This window comes from Bufo bufo, chromosome 6 (assembly GCF_905171765.1).
Source record: "Bufo bufo chromosome 6, aBufBuf1.1, whole genome shotgun sequence".
Lineage (NCBI taxonomy): Eukaryota > Metazoa > Chordata > Amphibia > Anura > Bufonidae > Bufo > Bufo bufo.
This window is the reverse complement of record NC_053394.1, coordinates 308,607,091-308,625,853: the sequence shown is the minus strand read 5'-3', so window position 1 is coordinate 308,625,853 and position 18,763 is coordinate 308,607,091.

Sequence of the window (18,763 nt, the reverse complement as noted above, 5' to 3'; positions counted from 1 at the left end):
GGGTAGAGGGGAGAATTTTGGCTTTGTCTGTGTGAATGGTCTATGCTGGTCAGTAGTACTGTCAGGTTATGTGCACTTCTGTATTTGTTTATAACGGGAGGCATAAAGAAGTGCTGCAGTGCAGATTTTAAAGGAATTGTCTAAGTTTTTCTCAGACCTCAGAGTCATACTTACCTTGTCCCCAGTCTCTGTCACTCCAAGGATGACTCTTCAGTTCCCAGGTGCACTCGTGTCAACACCCTGTTGACGGGGGTCTCGTGACCGCTGCAGGCAATCACTGGCAGCAGCAGTAACCTGCTCCGCCTTGCATCACGCAACTATTTGCCACGATACTAAGGGGAGTTGCCTGCCACCAGTGATTGGCTCCAGTAGCATCAAACAGGACATTTACATAGAGGGACCCAAGACAAGCAGTGGATGGTCAGAGAGCGAACAAACCAGGACCCAGCACAGGGGATCAAGTAAGTATGATCACCAATGTGGGTCAGTCTGAGAGGTCTGGATATTGGTGGTCCAGGGGTTGTCCTGTTTCAGCATGAAACCAGAGAACACATGGGATCCTTCAGCAAAAATGTACTGAGTGTTATCTGACAGATAACGCGCCACCACGCCAGTTCTTCCGGCTGCATCAGTAAAGTTATGTTGACAACACATGATGTAATCGCTGCAGCCAGTCACTGACCTCTTACATTGGCTGTAGAGGTCACATGTTCACATGATGTCATCGCTGCAGCCAGTCACTGATGTCTTACATTGGCTGTAGAGGTCACATGTTCACATGATGTCATCGCTGCAGCCGGTCACTGACCTCTTACACTCCTACATTGGCTGTAGAGGTCACATGTTCACATGATGTCATTGCTGCAGCCAGTCACTGACCTCTTACACTCTTACATTGGCTGTAGAGGTCACATGTTCACATGATGTCATCGCTGCAGCCAGTCACTGACCTCTTACACTCTTACATTGGCTGTAGAGGTCACATGTTCACATGATGTCATCGCTGCAGCCAGTCACTGACCTCTTACATTGGCTGCAGAGGTCACATGTTCACATGATGTCATCGCTGCAGCCAGTCACTGACCTCTTAGACTCTTACATTGGCTGTAGAGGTCACATGTTCACATGATGTCATCGCTGCAGCCAGTCACTGATGTCTTACATTGGCTGTAGAGGTCACATGTTCACATGATGTCATCGCTGCAGCCGGTCACTGACCTCTTACACTCTTACATTGGCTGTAGAGGTCACATGTTCACATGTCATCGCTGCAGCCGGTCACTGACCTCTTACACTCTTACATTGGCTGTAGAGGTCACATGTTCACATGATGTCATCGCTGCAGCCAGTCACTGATGTCTTACATTGGCTGTAGAGATCACATGTTCACATGATGTCATCGCTGCAGCCGGGTAAACAGAGCCTGGCTGGGAGAACCAGGGTGGTGTCATGGGATCTGTCAGGTAAGTAATGCTCAGTTCTTCTTAGCAGTAAGATCCCATGTGTTCTCTGGATTCTTCCTGAGACCGGACAACTGACCACGTGGATTTATATGGTTTGCGTGGGCTCTTAATTTATGAGGCTGTGTAAACAATGAAAGGGACATATAACACACTAGAGCGTCAAGACCCCTTCATTGTGGTCTTCAGCATGGGGTCTGGAGGCCAATCTGTCCTTGAGATGGGCCATCAATGTTACCGTCAAGGCGAACCCTTTAAATTGCTCTTCCTCTTTCCCCCCCTTTCTAGATACCATGAAAACTGCATTACAATAATGACTTGGGAGTGTAACCATCTGAATCTTTTCCAGTGACCCACCTATGTAATCTCATCAAGAAGGTCGGCGTGCAGTCCACCTTCTGGAAGTTTATCTTCAACTCTGTGATTGTTGTCCTCCTCGGCACCAGATTGATTATGTCGGAGGCATTCTGCAGAGAGGATGACTAGCCACCCTGCAGTGGAAGCAGACCATGAATCTGAAGCTCAGAGCAAAGACCACAGTCTGGACAGTGCTAAACCTGAGGAGCACATGGATCACACCTACTCCGTGGCGTGTGACATCAAAGAACGTGACATCCCTTATTCCGCTCTGAGTCCTGATACCATTGTGCTAAGAAGGAAAATCCGGCGCTTACATCGACGGGCACAAAGGCAAAAGCATAAGATTAAATGCATGAAACAACTGATTAAACAACTAAAGGCCTCCACTTAATGGACTGTACGTGTACAGATGTGCGATAGTTAGTGATCATCGGGGCGGCCATTTTTCTGGACTTCTTGTTCGTAATCCCATTGAAGAATACTGCAGTCGCCCTCATCACTGCCAGAAAAGTGAGATAAGATTGAAAAATACAGTGGAAGACTGCGGACAGTAGCTATATGCTGGTCAAATAAATGCTTATTGTTGAAATGAAGACTTACTTGTAGGTACATAAACTATACATGTCCAGGTGAAGCAGAGGGTAGGGGGCGCCACTGGACAGACTGTACCAATGTCTGTTATTAGACAGGAGGAAGTGTCAGTCTGGCATCATTTTGACATCCACTGTGTATATAAGCTCTTAAGCCTGCTCTCTACTGCCACCTATTGGATGGTTATCCCACAAGTCAGTGTCTGGCCCTTTAATCAGGCCTTGAAACAGTGACTTGCATGTTTGCCAATTTATTGTTCAAGGCCTGTTTAAAGGGCCAGACGTTTAATTCTAGGGTAACGCTATAACAGTTGGCACTAGACAGCCAGCGTCTATCCTCTCGGATAGGAGCTGACGTAAATTTCAGTTTCCAGGGAGCATTTTCCGGTCTATTGGACTCCCTTCATTAACTTGACGGCCTTAACTTACCAAGACATCCATTATGATCTTGCTGTGGCTTTTTATATAGATATGAACGCTTGTAGTAATAGGCCTAAAGCCTGAGGCTGCACTACTGGATGATTTGATTGGCAATATGTTAACATGTATGTATTTTTTTATATTTAGAAATAAATGTATTAGACATGAAGATAACATGAATCTGATGTACTTAGTTAATTACTGAATGATCGAAAGCTAGGTGCATCGCCCCATAAACATGAATGCTCACATCACCTAGGTGGCTTATTTCACCGTCTAGTGGAGGTGCTGATACACCACCGCCAGGCCCAGTAATTGGATAAGTGAACATGGTGCCAACATCAGGAGCATAGATCCAGTTTTGTCGGCACGTGTCTGATAAGTATGGCCATCTTAATTCGTTGTATTCTTTCAAATAAATCTTCCCTAAATCAGTATTTTCTAAGAACAACCATCAGGGGGCGCACACACACAGGGGATGCCTTCTGTAGACCTGTATAATGTTTGCTCATGAACTGTCCATGTGCCAAGAAGGGAAGCAAATGAGCTCTTAACAAGCTCTGCCTCTAGATGTAAGGCAGCTATCCTTTAACCCTTGGGATAACGGAGTTTTTTTTTTTTTCATTTTGTTTTTTTCATTTTGCGTTTTCATTTTTCTTCTCTGACTTCCTGGAGTCATAACATTTTTTTTATTTTTCCGCTCACATATCCATACGAGGGCTTGTTTTTTGTGGGACAAGTTGTACTTTCTAATGCTACCATTTAATATGGCATACAATTTAGTTGGGAGACGGGGAAAAAATTCCAAATAGGGTGGAATTGGGAAAAAAAAATGCAATTCCTCCAGTTTTACAGGTTTTGTCCCTACGGCGTTCCCTTTGCGTCAAAACTGACCTGTGCCCTTCATTCTCTGGGTCAGTACGATTTCTGTTTACATACTGAAAAACTAAATTAAAACTTTGGGGAAAAAAAACATATTTTGACCCCACCCATAATTTTTATTTTTTTATAGTTATGTCTACTGAGGTGTGTTGGGGCTCATTTTTTGCGAGCCGATCTGTAATTTTTATTGATACCATTTAGGAGTGTCTGAGTTTTTTTATAACATTTTATTAAAAATTTTGGGTAAGAAAAGCGATGAAAAAATTACAAATTGTCAATTTTGATACTTTTTTTCAGTTACGTCATTTGTCGTATTGGAATTTTTAAAATATATTTTAATAGTACAGGTGTTTTCGGATGCGGTGATGCCCATGATGTTTATATTTTTTTATTATTTATGTATTCTAAGGAAGGGGCGGTGATTTTTTTATATATTTTTTATATTAAAGGCTGTAATGTCCACGATCGGCATTATTGCTGGTCATGGATATTAGCCGCGGGCCCCTGCTGTTTGACACAGAAGAGACCCAACAGCTATGGCGCTCACTGCACATGTGTTTAAAGAGTTAAATCAATGTTCGACCCTTTAATAGGCCTTGAGACACATTTTGGATATTAAATAAGCCAGCACCTCATCTGCATACAGCTGTTTCGGGATGATTGCCCCTCATCAGTGCAGAGCAGAGAGTACTGGCTTAACTGGGTGAGAGGCCTAAGTCAGGATTTGGGGGGTACTATCTCCCCTTGGGGAGAGCGCCTTAATTGGTGTGAGGAGACTTATAGGCCTATCATGCTCCTCTGGAATTCTGGGAAGAAAGGGAAGCTCTTAACAAGCTCCGCCGCTTATGCCACCAGATGTAAGGCAGCTATCGCACCACATTTACTATTGAATTGTCTTCACAAATTGAATCATAATCCCCAAATTATAATGTGCCTACCGCCATTCCAGACGTCCATCATCATAATACAGACCACAGTTTAATTGTGGACTAGGAGTTTTCATGAGGGGCTCTGCATATGAAATGTATTTTAACATCTGAAGTCTCCTGAGTGGCCCATGAACGTGCCATAGAGAAGTGATGGTTCTGCTAAAGATTTTTTTTTTTTAACTTGTTTTATTTAAAATGAATGACACAAGTATGGCATACATGTAGCAATGTGATGGCCCACGCAGGGGCACTTCGGAAATACCAAGAAAACAGTGATACATAAGGGTTGGTATTGGTATTTATCAGGATTCTTGCATGTAAGAAGACATGATTCTTACTCTGATAGCATATATTATTCACAGGATAGGCATATCGCACACATAAATGCTCCAACATTAACATCAGTGACAACAGCACTGCAAGATACCCACATATTGGTTCGAAGATCAATGAGGCCCGTCAGCTGTCGAGTGCAGACGCGGTGTATGTAAGGTGAGAGGAGAGGCACACCAGTCACCCCAGACCTTTTCAAATTTTTGTGGACACCCCCTATGCTTATACACAATATTCTCCATGGAGACTGCGTGACTCACAAGAGTGAGCCATTGTCCCTTCGAGGGGGGGGAATCTCCCATCCATCTTATGGCAATTGCCTTTCTAGCTAGAAATAGTGTTTCCGCTAAGAAGATTCTGTGGTAGTGTGACCACGATTCTTCATCAATGACTCCCAGAATGCACATCTTGGGACACACCGGCAGTGCCACAGGAACCATAGTTGCGAGGACCTCCAGAACTGAATTCCAGAACTGACGTATGAACTCACAATCCCACATCATATGCCAAAAATTGGCTCCCTCGGCATCGCATCTATGGCACCTGGAGTGACTAATCCTACCCATCTTTTGAAGTCTGGTGGGTGTGAGGTAAATGCAATGAAGGATAAAAAGCTGGATCATTCTATTATTTATAGAGGGTGATACCTTGGTCGGAGCCATCAATGCCTCCTCCCAATCCTCAGAAGTCAAAGAAGGTATTAGCAACTTCCATCTGTGCTCAACAGCCAACGGGGTCACCAGCAGGCGGCAGTCCAACAAATGTGTATATAGAGCTGAGACTATGCCTCGCGGACCTTGCGATTTCAAAACCCCTATAATAGGATATTTAGAAATACTCCTGTTATCATCCCTGAATTGGGCCTGCAGTGCATGTCTCAATTGAAGGTATCTGAAGAAAAGAGTGCGCGGCACCAGAAACTTATCCTGGATCTGGGAAAATGATCAAAGCTGCCCACTCTCATATAGATCGCCCAAAGTGAATATGCCATGCCTCTTCCACTCAGACACACCTTCCAGCTTTGCCAGATGGTTCCGCTAAAGATTAAAGTCAACCACCAGGACAGATTTCATTACAAAGTAAATCAATGTGTATGTAAGATGACTATATAAAAGTTACTAATGTAGCATGTGTTAATATTCTTTGACGTTTTCTATTGTTCATAAGCCATGTCCTCTTGTTGGGCAAATCTTCCGTACTGTCTGCATAGAGGTCCTGTCCATAAGATGGCCGCTGATGGAGGGTCATGTGACCAGACACATCACTCAGCCTCCTTCATTCACACACACTGCACCTGCACTAAACTCCCAACAGTGCAAGTGCAGATGTAGGTGGGGTTGTTGCTGGTATCGAAATCTCGATACCCAATCGATACTTTTGTCCCGGTATCGATCCGATACCGGGATTTCAATTTTTTTCGATACTGGGCTGCGTTGCTGCGCAGTCTAGTATCTCTGAACATGAGCGTGCTGCTGTCAGCGCTCTCATGTTCCCTCAGCAGCACAGGGGAGAAGAAAGCAGTCTCTCCCTCCCCCCTGTGCTGCTGCCGCTGCCACCAATGAACGGAGAGAGGGGCGGAGGAGGGGCGGGCGCACTGTGCCACCAATGATAGGACTTTTCCTACACAGAGCGGCCCCAGCGATGTCCCTGCACTTACTATTATTCCTGGGCGCCACTCCGTTCGCCCACCGTGCCCCATTACTGTCTCCTCTCCTGCTCCATATGCCAATTGCTATCGGAGCAATGGGGAGGAGACATCAGCTTCTGTAGTGGGCGTTTCTTCTCGCTGCGCTGCCATTGGACAGTGCTACAGACAGGGAGAAGTAACGCCCACTAGAGAAGCTGATGTCTCCTCCCCATTGCTCCGATAGTAATTGGCATATGGAACAGGATAGGAGACAGTAATGGGGCACTGCGGGCGAACGGAGCGGCGCCCAGGAATAATAGTAAGTGCAGGGACATCTCTGGGTGCCGCTCTGTGTAGCCTAATACTTAAAGACTACTTTATATGGGTCCAGACTTTAACACACAATACAGGAGGCGGGTGCCGGCAGCAGAATCGCATAGCCGGCACCTTGTCCCTGACCGGGTGCTGCGATCAGCGGCAGTTAACCCCTCAGGTGTGGCACCTGAGGGGTTAACTGCCGCTGATCTGCCAGTATTCGCCTCCTGTATTAAGGGGTAATTATCATTGGTGGCGCAGTGCGCCCCCCCCTTCAACCCCCCACCCCATTAAAATCATTGGTGGCACAGTGCCCCCACCCCCAGTATTAAAATCATTGGTGGCAGTGGCCACAGGGTCCTCTCCCCTCCCCCTCATTGGTGGTGGAGTGGCAGGTTCTGATCGGAGCCCCAGCAGTGTAAGCCTGGGGCTCCGATTGGTTACCATGGCTGCCAGGACGCTACTGAAGCCCTGGCTGCCATGGTAACATCCCTGAAGCACAGAGCAGCAGGGACAGTATGAAGGGTGGAAATAGTTATTAAATAAAAAGTATTAAAAAAAAAGTTAAAAAGAACCCACCAAAATATTAAGTATGAATCACCCCCTTTCCCAATTTCACATATAAAATGTATAAACAATAAATAAACATGTCACATATCGCCGCGTCAGAAAAGTCCAAACTATCAAAATATCAAAATAATCTATGCGGTGAACGCTGGAACAGAAAAAAGAAATAAAAACTGCGCGATTCGCCATTTTTTAAAATGTGGATTGCACGTGGCTTTTTTGGTTTCTTTTTTCACGTGGTATCGCAATACTTTTTTATGGTATCGAAACCGAATCAAAAATTTGGTATCGCAACAACTCTAGATGTAGGTGCAGTGTATTTGAATGGAGGAGACATCACATGAAAGTAATTTGTCTGGTCACATGACCCTCCATCAGCGGCCATTTTATGGACAGGACCTCTGTATATACAGGACAAGAGACTTAGCAAACAAAGGAGCATACCTTATGACATACAGAAAATGGCACAAAGGCTATATTGCTAAGTGCCATATAATCATCTTACAAACACACGGGTCAACAGGTACCAGAAAGTGGCCAACCTCTTTAAAATTATATTCGTGGATGTAATTGCAGGCAATAAATTGCCCCTAAGGAGTCAAGGGACCTAAAAAGAAAATTTTCCCAGCCCTGTGGAGGCATGTATTGTAGCACATGACCCCTCTCAAAAAGGATCAGTCAGTGTTTGTTCCAGAGAACCCCTTTAACCTCTTAGTGTAACATCAAATACATTTATGTTGCTGGACATGTAAAGCACAGGGATGGTGGGGGGTTCATAAGCTGTGCCTGCAACTTCTTTGGCAGGAATCAACTGTAATACAAAACTAGGCTCCTGCTGCAAAATCTGGTATCAGAGCTAGCTCGGATCCTGGCCTTTTAGATACAGTGGTCAATGGTGACCATGTCATCTAAGTGGTTTATATAGCAATTGTGTTTCCTTTGCACATCATTGTGCCCAACATGATCGCAGAGTCCTGATGGCAGCCGTGGCTAAAGGGCACTTAATAACGGCCTCCCAAATTGCCATGTACAGAAGCCAATAAGATGCTGCCCCCTGCCAGAGACAGGGACTAATAAGCGATCTGTCTGTGTAATACTGGCAGGGAAAATACATTACCATACGGAAGTATTGTCTTTTACCAAAGATCAGATAAGTGTAAATTCAAGTCCCCTAGTAGGGAAAGTCAGGCATAGCAGCATTCTTCAAACTAACTGTGTGTGATCTATATACAAACAAATATCTCATCTAATATGCAATCAGATGTTCTTAACAGTTACTTTTAATGAAAAAATATATCTGGGCCCATCCACCAGCAGTAAGGTGACCTTGATACCGATATAGTGTCCTTTTTCTTCATATCTGTCCTATGGTGACATTCCATTGACCAAAGTAGTCAAAGAAGCTATAACTTATCCACAGATATGGAACTTCCAAAGTTTTGTTGCCAACGTATTGGCTTTAACCTCCTCAGGACCGCCGTACGCAGGATTGCGTCTTTGCGGCGGTCCTGTTGTTCTGGGTGGACGCGCCGGTGCGTCCTCTCGCGAGACGCGAGATTTCCTGTGAACGCGCGCACACAGGCGCGCGCGTTCACAGGATCGGAAGGTAAGCGAGTGGATCTCCAGCCTGCCAGCGGCGATCGTTCGCTGGCAGGCTGGAGATGTGATTTTTTTAACCCCTAACAGGTATATTAGACGCTGTTTTGATAACAGCGTCTAATATACCTGCTACCTGGTCCTCTGGTGGTCCCCTTTGTTTGGATCGACCACCAGAGGACACAGGCAGCTCAGTAATATGTTGCACCAAGCACCACTACACTACACCCCCCCCCCCCCCCGTCACTTATTAACCCCTTATTAGCCCTTGATCACCCCTGATCACCCCATATAGACTCCCTGATCACCCCCCTGTCATTGATTACCCCCCTGTCATTGATCACCCCCCTGTAAAGCTCCATTCAGATGTCCGCATGATTTTTACGGATCCACTGATAGACTGATCGGATCCGTAAAAATCATACGGACGTCTGAATGCAGCCTTACAGGGGAGTGATCAATGACTGTGGTGATCACCCCATATAGACTCCCTGATCACCCCCCTGTCATTGATTACCCCTCTGTCATTGATCACCCCCCTGTAAAGCTCCATTCAGATGTCCGCATGATTTTTACGGATCCACTGATAGACTGATCAGATCCGTAAAAATCATACGGACGTCTGAATGCAGCCTTACAGGGGAGTGATCAATGACTGTGGTGATCACCCCATATAGACTCCCTGATCACCCCCCTGTCATTGATTACCCCTCTGTCATTGATCACCCCCCTGTAAAGCTCCATTCAGATGTCCGCATGATTTTTACGGATCCACTGATAGACTGATCGGATCCGTAAAAATCATACGGACGTCTGAATGCAGCCTTACAGGGGCGTGATCAATGACTGTGGTGATCACCCCATATAGACTCCCTGATCACCCCCCTGTCATTGATTACCCCTCTGTCATTGATCACCCCCCTGTAAAGCTCCATTCAGATGTCCGCATGATTTTTACTTTTACGGATCCACTGATAGACTGATCGGATCCGTAAAAATCATACGGACGTCTGAATGCAGCCTTACAGGGGAGTGATCAATGACTGTGGTGATCACCCCATATAGACTCCCTGATCACCCCCCTGTCATTGATTACCCCTCTGTCATTGATCACCCCCCTGTAAAGCTCCATTCAGATGTCCGCATGATTTTTACGGATCCACTGATAGACTGATCGGATCCGTAAAAATCATACGGACGTCTGAATGCAGCCTTACAGGGGAGTGATCAATGACGGAGGTGATCACCCCATATAGACTCCCTGATCACCCCCCTGTCATTGATCACCCCCCTGTCATTGATCCCCCCCCCCCCTGTAAGGCTGCATTCAGTCTTTTTTTTGGCCCAAGTTAGCGGAATTTTTTTTTTTTTCTTACAAAGTCACATATTCCACTAACTTGTGACAAAAAATAAAATCTCACATGAACTCACCATACCCCTCACGGAATCCAAATGCGTAAAATTTTTTAGACATTTATATTCCAGACTTCTTCTCACGCTTTAGGGCCCCTAGAATGCCAGGGCAGTATAAATACCCCACATGTGACCCCATTTCGGAAAGAAGACACCCCCAGGTATTCCGTGAGGGGCATATTGAGTCCATGAAAGATTGAAATTTTTGTCCCAAGTTAGCGGAACGGGAGACTTTGTGAGAAAAAAATAAAAAATATCAATTTCCGCTAACTTGTGCCAAAAAAAAATAATTTCTATGAACTCGCCATGCCCCTCATTGAATACCTTGGGGTGTCTTCTTTCCAAAATGGGGTCACATGTGGGGTATTTATACTGCCCTGGCATTCTAGGGGCCCCAAAGCGTGAGAAGAAGTCTGGTATCCAAATGTCTAAAAATGCCCTCCTAAAAGGAATTTGGGCCCCTTTGCGCATCTAGGCTGCAAAAAAGTGTCACACATCTGGTATCGCCGTACTCAGGAGAAGTTGGGCAATGTGTTTTGGGGTGTCATTTTACATATACCCATGCTGGGTGAGATAAATATCTTGGTCAAATGCCAACATTGTATAAAAAAATGGAAAAAGTTGTCTTTTGCCAAGATATTTCTCTCACCCAGCATGGGTATATGTAAAAAGACACCCCAAAACACATTCCCCAACGTCTCCTGAATACGGCGATACCAGATGTGTGACACTTTTTTGCAGCCTAGGTGGGCAAAGGGGCCCACATTCCAAAGAGCACCTTTCGGATTTCACTGGTCATTTACCTACTTACCACACATTAGGGCCCCTGGAAAATGCCAGGGCAGTATAACTACCCCACAAGTGACCCCATTTTGGAAAGAAGACACCCCAAGGTATTCCGTGAGGGGCATGGCGAGTTCCTAGAATTTTTTATTTTTTGTCACAAGTTAGTGGAAAATGATGATTTTTATTTTTTTTTTTTCATACAAAGTCTCATATTCCACTAACTTGTGACAAAAAATAAAAACTTCCATGAACTCACTATGCCCATCAGCGAATACCTTGGGGTCTCTTCTTTCCAAAATGGGGTCACTTGTGGGGTAGTTATACTGCCCTGGCATTCTAGGGGCCCAAATGTGTGGTAAGGAGTTTGAAATCAAATTCTGTAAAAAATGACGAGTGAAATCCGAAAGGTGCTCTTTGGAATATGGGCCCCTTTGCCCACCTAGGCTGCAAAAAAGTGTCACACATCTGGTATCTCCGTACTCAGGAGAAGGTGGGGAATGTGTTTTGGGGTGTCATTTTACATATACCCATGCTGGGTGAGAGAAATATCTTGGCAAAAGACAACTTTTCCCATTTTTTTATACAAAGTTGGCATTTGACCAAGATATTTATCTCACCCAGCATGGGTATATGTAAAAAGACACCCCAAAACACATTCCCCAACTTCTACTGAATACGGAGATACCAGATGTGTGACACTTTTTTGCAGCCTAGGTGGGCAAAGGGGCCCATATTCCAAACAGCACCTTTCGGATTTCAAAGGTCATTTTTTACAGAATTTGATTTCAAACTCCTTACCACACATTTGGGCCCCTAGAATGCCAGGGCAGTATAACTACCCCACAAGTGACCCCATTTTGGAAAGAAGAGACCCCAAGGTATTTCGTGATGGGCATAGTGAGTTCATGGAAGTTTTTATTTTTTGTCACAAGTTAGTGGAATATGAGACTTTGTAAGAAAAAAAAAAAAAAAGAAAAAAATCATCATTTTCCGCTAACTTGTGACAAAAAATAAAAAGTTCTATGAACTCACTATGCCCATCAGCGAATACCTTAGGGTGTGTACTTTCCGAAATGGGGTCATTTGTGGGGTGTTTGTACTGTCTGGGCATTGTAGAACCTCAGGAAACATGACAGGTGCTCAGAAAGTCAGAGCTGCTTCAAAAAGCGGAAATTCACATTTTTGTACCATAGTTTGTAAACGCTATAACTTTTACCCAAACCATTTTTTTTTTACCCAAACATTTTTTTTTTATCAAAGACATGTAGAACAATAAATTTAGAGCAAAATTTATATATGGATGTCGTTTTTTTTTGCAAAATTTTACAACTGAAAGTGAAAAATGTCATTTTTTTGCAAAAAAATCGTTAAATTTCGATTAATAACAAAAAAAGTAAAAATGTCAGCAGCAATGAAATACCACCAAATGAAAGCTCTATTAGTGAGAAGAAAAGGAGGTAAAATTCATTTGGGTGGTAAGTTGCATGACCAAGCAATAAACGGTGAAAGTAGTGTAGGTCAGAAGTGTAAAAAGTGGCCTGGTCTTTCAGGGTGTTTAAGCACTGGGGGCTGAGGTGGTTAAAGGGGTTGTCCCATGAAAAATTTTCTACAGTTTTCAAACCAGCATCTAGATCTGAATACTTCTGTAATTGAATGTAATTAAAAGTTTTGTATAGCCACTAAGTTATTCAATAAAATTTATCTGTATAGCACCACCTTATGTTTTTTTTTTTAAACTATTTCTTTGTCCTGGTCACTGAGAAGGCCGCACATGCCCAGTTTCATCACTTAACTGCCTGCCTGAGCTGTGATAGGGTGAGAGCTGCAGCAGAATGGACACGCCCCCTGAGCTGCAGCAGAAAAGACCCTCCCCTTGAGTTGTCAGCTTAATGTAAATCTAAAGAAACGTTGAATTACAAGTTAAAACACTAAACTTTATTAGGTATGTGTTAAAAATAAATAAATTATCCGGAGTGACTATTTTGACACATCTAAGTAAAAAGAAAGAAAAAAGAAACATCTACACATTGTATCCGAATGCTTATTCCTGCTCCCCAATCTGCCTGCTGTAGCGCCTTCTGACATGTAAGGGACCAATGACCACAGTGTGTTGTGCACTACAGTATAGATATTTGATACACTGAGCACAAAGATACAATGTAGCTATACAACTGGCCCTGCACTATACATGTCCGCTGTAGCGCATTCCAACAGATGGAGGGTCAGTAGCTACTGTGTGTTGTTTGGGCAATAAACACTATTTGCCGGAGTATGTTGAGCCAGGGATCGGGGGCTCCAACATGAGCACCATTTATTAGTGGTGTAATTGTCTACCACTCTGGGTGTGCACACCCCATCCCCCCTCCTCCATATGCTCAGACACCGGTTCACTACTACCGGCAATTAAACGGCTGAGCACCCTCTACATGTTATATATAAAGTTCGCTAAGTCTGTATTCTTTGATCCTATCTATAGCTGTATGTGTTTCGCCGTAGGGCTCATCAGTAGCTAAGGATCGCTAAACTAAAAACAAACATATAACACCGCCCGCCTTGTGTGGTAAGACGGCGGTATAGGCGCTAGGGTGGCCGTGACGCGGCCGCCAAATTACACTGTTTAAATAAAGAAAGTCCCTCCCCGTAAGGTGGATCCAGCTCCTGTGCGGGCGAAACTAGAGGGGCGGCTCAGGCAATCTTATCCCCGCCCTCCTCGTCCGCATACTCGATGGGGCGATCACACAAGGAGTGTCAAAACACTCCATACAACAACAATGATATTATGGCGATTTTAAATAGTACCGGCATTTATAAGGCAAAATGCACATATAGGTAAGAGGATCGAGATCATAAACATAGCTAAGGAGTGTCGATCACCCCACGCATACCCACATACATATATACATGGACTATACTGTATGTTGAACCATCTAATTAAGTGGATCGTGGGTGAGGGATCTTCCAAAGATGGATGCATTGTGTGTCATCTGTCATCCCCACACCAATTCACGAACTCAATTATACTTCATATGTCAAAGGGGTCAGTGGTGACCAAGAATGAATGTCATCTCATGATACATCTCTCTAGATCAAGGGAAATGAGTGTGACAAAAAAGAGAGCCATCGGAATAGGACCAACAAAAAAATCAGTGAGAGAAGGAGGGGTCCCCGATATTAAATATGCTGACCATACTATCTCCCACCCTATAATCCATCTTATACAAAACACATGTATGAGTTCATTAAGGCCCTCAGGACGTATAGTACATGAGGGCCTGAAGATCCTCTCTCTCTCTTTTAGTAACACTTTTTTGTCATAGTCACCCCCTCTAGGGAATCTTCTGATCACCTCTATCCCTTGAAACTTTATGACATCCATGTTACTGTCATGAGTCAAAGTCATATGGCGTGCGATGGGAGTATCTGAGCCTTTCTGGATATCATTGAGGTGTTCCCCAATTCGTTGCTGGAACTCCTGGATCGTCTTGCTTACATACTGTAGGCCGCACATACATGTGGCCAGATAGATGACCTCTCTGGTTTTACAGTTAATGAATGATTTAATAGCAAACCTTCTGTGTCACCGTACTGATGAAGCTATTACTTGGCCCAATAGCCCCACATGCTACGCAACCTCCACAGCGAAAGGTGCCCATAGGTTGTTGCTTGAGCCAAGTCATTGTTTGAGGGGATTGTTGGAGGCTGTGGACCAACCTATCCCTGAGGTTGCGGCCGTGGCGATATGTGATTGCCGGGGTGACATCCAAAAGATGCCCCACATCGGGGTCAGATTTAAAAATGCCCCAATAACGAGTGAGAGCTTCATGTACGTTCCGATTTGCCTCATCAAAAGTAGCAATGATACGAATCTCATCATCATCACACACTTTGATCTTCGGTTACAACAGTGTGTCACGGTTTACTGCCAACGAGTGCTGATATGCCCTGGCCAGAACCTGATGTGGGTAGCCTCTATTCTTAAAACGGTTTTGTAGGTCCTTCGCCGCCACCCTAGAACAATTCCGACACAGTCTCAAGTATTGCCCCTTGGGGATGCCTTTTTTCAGGGCCATAGGGTGGCAGCTCTCCCATTGTAAGAGACTATTAGTGGCGGTCTCTTTTCTAAACAGCCGTGTGCATAAATTGCCATTCAGATCCCAAAAAATGGTCAGGTCTAGGAAAGTGATCTGGTCTTTGTGGATCTCAGATGTAAAGTACAGCCCCAGATAATTTTTGTTCAGATCCTTCACAAAACTGTCGAACTCCACAGTGCTCCCTGACCACAATATCAGCAGGTCGTCGATGTACCGTAGCCATAAATTAATATGCCCGGCCCATCTATTTCCATCATCAGTGAAAACCACCTCCCGTTCCAACCAGCCCAGGTAAAGGTTGGCAAAGGTAGGTGCACAGGGGCTCCCCATTGCCACCCCCCTGGAGCTGGTGGTACATACGGCGATCAAATAGGAACACATTATGTTCCAAAATAAACTGAAGTAACTCTAACACAAATTTGTTGTGTCGCCATAAATGTGTGCCGCGTTCACATAGAAAGGTCGCTACAGCCCCACATCCTTTGTCCTGGGGTATGGAGCTGTAAAGCGCCTCCACATCCAGATTGGCCAGCATGGTATGTCCGTCAATTTGGATGCCCTCTAGCTTTGTAATCACGTCCATCGAATCCCTCACATACGATGGTATAGCTTTGTGCTAAAGGGCCGCAGGATTTTATCCACATATGTACTCACACCCTGTGTAAGGCTTCTCATTCCAGAAACAATTGGTCTCCCCTTGAGGGGAGAGCCCCTTGTGGACCTTGGGAAGACTATAAAAGCATGGAACCACTGGATATTTTGGGAGTAAGAAGGAAGTTTGTTCTCATAGGCCGTCACTAGGATATTTCTCAATTTCATTTGAAATCTATTAGTGGGGTTGGTGTCAAGGACCCTATAACACTAATTGTCCTTTTAGAATGTTAAGACACATTGCTCCCAACCGCAGACGAGGAGGGCAGGGATAAGAGCGTCTGAGCCGTGCCTCTAGCTTCTCCATTTGCCAGCACAGGAGCTGGATCCACCTTACGGGGAGGGACTTTCTTTTGTTAAACAGTGTCTGAGCATATGGAGGAGGGGGGATGGGGTGGTAGACAATTACACCACTAATAAATGGTGCTCATGTTGGAGCCCCCGATCCCTGGCTCAACATACTCCGGCAAATAGTGTTTATTGCCCAAACAACACACAGTAGCTACTGACCCTCCATCTGTTGGAATGCGCTACAGCGGACATGTATAGTGCAGGGCCAGTTGTATAGCTACATTGTGTCTTTGTGCTCAGTGTATCAAATATCTATACTGTAGTGCACAACACACTGTGGTCATTGGTCCCTTACATGTCAGAAGGCGCTACAGCAGGCAGATTGGGGAGCAGGAATAAGCATTCGGATACAATGTGTAGATGTTTCTTTTTTCTTTCTTTTTACTTAGATGTGTCAAAATAGTCACTCCGGATAATTTATTTATTTTTAACACATACCTAATAAAGTTTAGTGTTTTAACTTAGTAATTCAACGTTTCTTTAGGCAGTGAATACTTCAATTAGTGAAACGTAAATCCCATTATCGTTCGTGTCAGTGATTTTGATATAAATCTAGCAGAGCAATGAATGGGGAGATCTCTGGATCCATGTGAGGTACAGGGCTGGTTCTAGCTTTGTTAGAAAGAGGTCGCCTTGTATTATATGATACATTTTTAGCTTAACCCCTTTAAGCTGAAGTGTATAGGAAACTAAAGTATTCTATCCATCTTTGTGACATGCAATATATACATGTCCTGTGATCACATCAGCAAGTATCCTTGGTAGTTCATCAGGGTTAACAAACCTCTTAAATGTCATTTTGAATACTTTGAGGGGTACAGATTTAAATAGAGGTGATTTGTGGGAGTTTCTTATACAGTATATTGCCCTCTGAACTGAATTGGTCCCTTAACTCCTTAAAGACCAGGCTCATTTTCATTTTTGCAATTAGTTTTTTGTTTTTTTCTTCCCTCCTTCTAAGAGCCATAACGTTCATATTTTGTGGGACAAGTTATATTTTTTAATGGCAACATTTAAAAATTTACCATATCTTGTATTGAAAAACATGAAAAATTATTTGTGGGGTGAAATTAAATAGAAATCTTTGGGTTTTGGTTTTATCGCGGTCGCTCTCTGCTACAAATGACATGACAGCCATATTCTGCGGGTCAAAATGATTAGGGTTATTCCAGATTTATATATTTACTACTCTAAAAAATAAAAACCTTATTCCATCAACAGAGCAGTATTTGGGCTTGTTTTTGTGGGGCAAGCTGTATTTTTTATTGGTACCATTTTGGGGTGCATACAAGTCCTCTTAGCGGACTTGAAAATGCAATCTTCTGATCGCTTAAACCATAGATTGCAATAGAATACTATTGCAGTCAATGGGATTTTTACAGGCTGTCTGTTAAGCCGTGCTGTAGTTTACTATTCCAGTCCTGAAGCCCAGGCTGTCATAGCAACCGATCGGAGGACAGAGGGAGCCCCTTCCTCTGTATAACCACTCAGATGCCACTGTCGCTCTTGGCCTCGGCATTTGAGAGGTTAAATGACCAGAATTGAAGTTCTGATCACTGGTGATAGGTGTCCGCTCTTTTATACAGTTGCCACCTGCTGCTCACAAGCCGATTCTGCTCCATCCGTTCGAAAACGGGTTTTGGAAACTTTCTTGAAAATGTATTAAATTGCTGCTAAACTTAGAAGCCTTCTAACATCACCAAAAAATAAAAGTGCATTTAAAAATGGACAACACAAAGTGGACATATCGTAAATGTTGATTATGTGAGTTGTGATTGTCAGTAAACCAGAAAAGCAAATTCAGAAACTTACATTTTTGTCAAATTTTGGATTTAATTTTACAAATAAAAACAAAATTGCTACAAGCAAAGAGGAAAAAGGCCGCAATGAACCCACAGACCAGCTCATAACAGTTATAGACCAAGTAGGTTAAAGGGGTTGTCTGGGCTTTTACTATTGACCTATCCTCAGGATAGCTCATCAATATCATATCGGTGGAGGTTCGACACCTGGCACACCTGCCAATCAGCTGTATGAGGAGACAGCACGCGCAGTGTGCACGTGCCATCTCCCTTATCTCTTCCTGTCTGCTGCTGCTGTCTATGGCAAAGCAGCAGCGAACAGGAAGAGAGACGCACTGCGCGCCGTCTCCTCATACAGCTGATCGTGGGGGTGCCTGGTGTCGGACCACCGCCAATCTAATATTGATGACCTATCCTGAAGATAGGTCATCAATAGTAAAAGCCCGGACAACCCCTTTGATGAGCTGTAAAAATATGAAGAAAGAAATACTATGTGTAGGCAACAAACAAAACAGCACACCTGTATTTATATATAGTTATACATATTACCGTAGATATAGAGTTACTTTATTCAGAATCATAGTTTGGGG